Here is a 4,609-nt window from a genome sequence, read left to right on the forward strand (position 1 = left end):
GCATCAGTCTTCAAAAATCACAGCGGCTGACTTCAAACCTCTGCTTTCAGGGATAATATTTTGTCATTTATTTTAATGGGGAACCCTCTGTTATTTAGCAGATCGCCAGTGTGCTAAACTTTGGCTACTCGATGGCCCTTCGGCACTGCTCAGTCCGGCTCTGCAGTCCATGGCTTGCTATGGGGTGAGGGGAACAGGGGAAAAAGGAGCAAGGATGAAGCAGGGTCTCGGCTTCTCCATAGCCCAGACTGAGTTGGTGGGTGGGTGAGCCTTTGGCCGGCTGCAGCACATTTGGCTCCCTCCCAGCCCCGGCCATCGTGCTGGGATTGGCATCTCTGAGGGGATCCCTGGGTCAGCAGCCTTTTGTGGAGCTGCTCTTGGGGCAAAGGGAGCCAAACGCCCTGCGGTCCTTGGGGCAATGGGGCGAGCCCCGTCCAAGCTTTGTTCCTTGCTAATTCTGCTGCTTCGGTTTTGTGTGCTGCAACCCTGCGATTGGCACTTGGCCGGACTGCTGATGCCTTGAAGAAGTATCTGGATAAATGTGATTATGTGGGAGTGTCTGTGTGGGTTCAACCACACCAAACCCACTTTATTTCCAGTGTAAAAATCGCAGTGGAGAAAAATCCGAGGTTTCTGGAGTCCCATGCAACGCTGTGTGTCCTCATGGGTAGGAGAAGAAATAGGAAAGACTGTGTCATCGCAAAGCTGCAGCCCAGATCTTGCCATTTCTATGTCTGACGTGTGTGTGCTGTTTGACTTGTCATCGTCACCCAGTTTGCGCTGCCTTTTGGCAAAGGGAGGAACAAGAGCAGGCAATGTTTTACAGAGGACAGTATCTGGCTATGGAAAAGCTGTGCAACATGACTCATTTTGTGTAAAGGACACGAAATTACAACTGCATGCCACATGAGAGATGGTAGCTGGGCTCGAATCAAAAACCATCCTCATCCAGGAAGGGTATTCAAGCATGTGCTTAATTTAAGAACATACTTAATCAGGGCCTTTGGGCATAAAAGGGTAATGATTATTCTTGTGTTGCCGAGAAAATCCAAGTGACATCCGGAAGATGTATTACTCGAGAAAAGTCAGTGTTATTTCAGCGTCCTCGTTTAATCTTTCAATTTCTAAAAAAATAATTCTTTTAATTTCTCATTGCTCACCAGTGCTGTGAATTCTTTCACAGCTGTTTTACACTCAATTGTTAATGCCAAATGGAATGAGCAACTACAATCTCGTTCAGATAATAATTATGGAAGATCAATCCTGCATCCACCTCTTTTCTCCGTCCCCATTAAATTTCCCAGCATGTAAGATATGCATGTTTGACTTTGCAGGGAAAGCTAGCCACAGTAAAAGAACCTTTTTCCCTCTTGTATACACTGTTTAATCATTTCAAAACAACAACATCCCTGTCCCCAATTTTTTCAATGTATTTGACCCCTTATTTTTTCTCTGTATAATTGTATTGCTGCAAAGATTAGATATGGCATATATGATTTTAAGTATGTGATATGTATTTTTTTTTAAATTACAAGTGACTGTCTTTATTAGCAACTGGTTAACATCCATCAAAGTTCTCAAGTTGTCCCAGTACAAGCAGGTGAGCTGTTGTCCGATCGCTGTGTTATTCAAATAACCATGTGAACAGCAGAAGCAGCAAAGCAGAAGGTGGCTGAAAGTTGTTCCTGCCGGACCAGGTCCTGCTGCCCTTCACTGTGGGGATGGTGCCTCCCTGTGTAGGCACACTGTACCCAGCCTAGGAGAGGCTCCCTGTCTCAGCGTGACCAGGGCAGATGGCAACTAATGTCTTTGGTTTCCTTGGAAAAACCAAGTGCGCTGAGTGCTGCAGCTACTCCGGACCCAACAGCTGTGAGAAGGCAAACTCTGGTCTATGTTGACCACGTTTCATAGTTTCATACCCAAACCTTTCGGCCTCTGTACAGAAGACGTCCTCTAAACTGGCCTAGACTTCTCCTGCCTTAAGGACTCTGGACACAAGCCATACAACTGGGATTTTCGAAGGGGCTGCAGGAGGCTGGACTCAAGTGGATTTCCCACCTCTACCCTGTAGGAGATATTCAGCCTGGTGCTCATGGAGCGTGGCCTCATTTTTGAGGTACTTGCTGTGCAGAAAGATATTTAGGCACCTGTTTTAAGAGAGATTCTTGGGTCAGGAGATAAGCAAGGGCTGTTATTGGCTGTAAGGTAAGTGCTTGTTCATTTTATTGACTTTGGGTTAAATCCTGTTCGTCCTTCTCAGGCAATTACTCCCCCTGAAACCAATATGACTGTCGGCACAAATAAAGCAGTTGGATTTTGGCCCCTTTTAGAAGACAACAATCATAAATCTAGCTGCCACCACAAATCCAGGTGTGAAAACGAGGGATTTTCCTGGGGGGAAAAACACAGTAAAGATCTGTGGCATAGAACTAGGGAAATGGATGGCAGAAAGGAAAAGAAAACTTAACTTCATTTAACACTAACTTATTATTAGGGTAGATGTTCAACTGGGCATCAGTAAAAAGTGTTCTCAGCTTTGCCACTGCTTCCCTATCTGACCTTGTGATGATCCTTGAACAACCCATCCCTCTCAAAGTTGTGGTTAAATACAATTGTATGTGGCTTTGAGATCGAGAGACAAGGTACACCAGTGAGTGCAAGATATTGTAAGGATGTTTAAAAAAGTGGATGATGGTGACAAAACGTCTTGGTGAGAAACTTTGAAAACATGGTACAGTAAGCAATATGACTAGGGAAGAGGGTTTTTTCATTTTTTTCCCCCTGAGTTTCTTTTCCTTTTCCTTTTTTGAACAATATATCTTAATCTTGCTCTATGGATGCAGTATGAGAGTTATGTGTGCAGGAAGTGTCTGAAATCACTTTGTTTCTAGTTTTCTTTCATACGTTCAGTAATATAAATAACCAAAGAGGATATTGCTTAACCCATAAAACAAAGTGACATCATAATTTATTAATACAGAAGACACAGTTCATTGCTGTTAAATGCCATAAAGAGCTGGAAGTAGAGTAGTTTCTCAGAAGGCATTGCCAATATGTCAAAGGAAAGATTCCCTTGATGCTATCTCAGCATGCGTAAGATCCTCTCCGAGTACTTCAAGATTTTGGTTATTCCCCCCTTAACCGCTCTGCAGCATTCAAAGGCAGCTTTCTTGGTGATTTCCCCAACATCTGACGTCTTCTTCCCACCCGTCCCACTCCTCCCAATGCTTTGCTCCTGTCATTTGCTCGAATTAACTCCATGGGAAGGAAAATAAAAAAATACATAGCCAAATGGTGGGGACAGAGATGTCTGTCCCGTTTATGCTGCTCCCAATGATGTCGGTGGGGCGGCAGTACAAGCCCACGTGTCCTCACAGCGTCCCTGTGACAGTGGGGACACGGAGCTGCACGCACAGAGGAGGGATTTCGGTGCTCCGCTGGCCCCGGTGCCCCTACGAGCTCCTGGCTCGTAGGAGGGCGATACATCAGGCTGCACGCGCTCAGGCCCCAGGCCAGCAAAGCATTTAAGCACCTGCTTACCCCTAAGCTTTTGAGTAATTCCTCTGGCATGAGCTAAGCACAGGCATCGTGGCAGCCTCCTGCTTCCCACGGTCTTCCCTTGCGAGGATGCCCACACGGCGGCCTGGCTGAACGCACGGCTGCCGGCGTCGCCTCTGGCACGGGACTGCTCACCACCCACCTCTTCTTGCTCCCTCCTATTCACAGACCTACTATTCACTGCCTAATGCTGCAGACCCCAGTCCTGCTGGCACCTCTGTGGGCGAGCCCCCAGGGAGCCCCACCAGTGTCTGAGAGGCTCTGCCAGGGCTCCCAGCACTGGGTTCAGCTGCAGAACTATTTGAGTATTCCAGGAAAAAAAACCCACTTGTGTTGGTGTGCTGTCCCCAAGCACCAGATAGAGCCAACGTATGGACAAAGTGCAGTGACCACATCTCCACAATAAGACATCCCTCTCTCTTTCAGGTAGCATAAGCGATCTTCCTGGTATGGGTAACCTGCAGCCCTGGAAACTCGCTCAGCAGATGTTCAGCTCCATGCGCTACCAGTACCCGCACAGAAGCACCAGTCCTCATCGCTGGTCCCTGTCTGCCTCATCATAAAACATGCCTAGCTGTGCTTTTGCAACTTTTGGGAAGAGACAGGATTCCTTTTGGCTTCCCAGGATATTAATTTGAATTTTTATTTGTGTTAATTTCATATTTTCCATACACGTAGTCAGCTCGCTCCCACTGAAACGTACCTATTTAATCTGATTCAGCTAGTGTATGAAACATGCCTGTTGTGTGCATGGTGCTGCGTGGGTCCACCGAGTTACACTCTGCGTGCCAGTAGTCCCCAGGGAGCCACAGTGTGATGAGCTCCTACCTGCCTGCTCAGTGCTCACACAGCCACAGGCACTCAATCGCTCCCAGCTCCCTGGCGAGACAGATTTCCCTCCTGCTCATCAGCCGGCAGTGCAGACTTTCTGCATGCTATTTGCCTGTCCAGCTCCTCCACAAACATGCACACACGTGTGTGCTCACACCTATGGAGCCGTGGCAGCACGCATGCTCAGCCGTGTGTGCACAGCCAGCTCCAGTGCAGAGCC

The sequence above is a fragment of the Nipponia nippon genome, unplaced genomic scaffold (assembly GCF_047370975.1).
Source record: "Nipponia nippon isolate SJK-2023a ecotype South Korea unplaced genomic scaffold, ASM4737097v1 scaffold_3, whole genome shotgun sequence".
In the NCBI taxonomy this organism is placed as follows: domain Eukaryota; kingdom Metazoa; phylum Chordata; class Aves; order Pelecaniformes; family Threskiornithidae; genus Nipponia; species Nipponia nippon.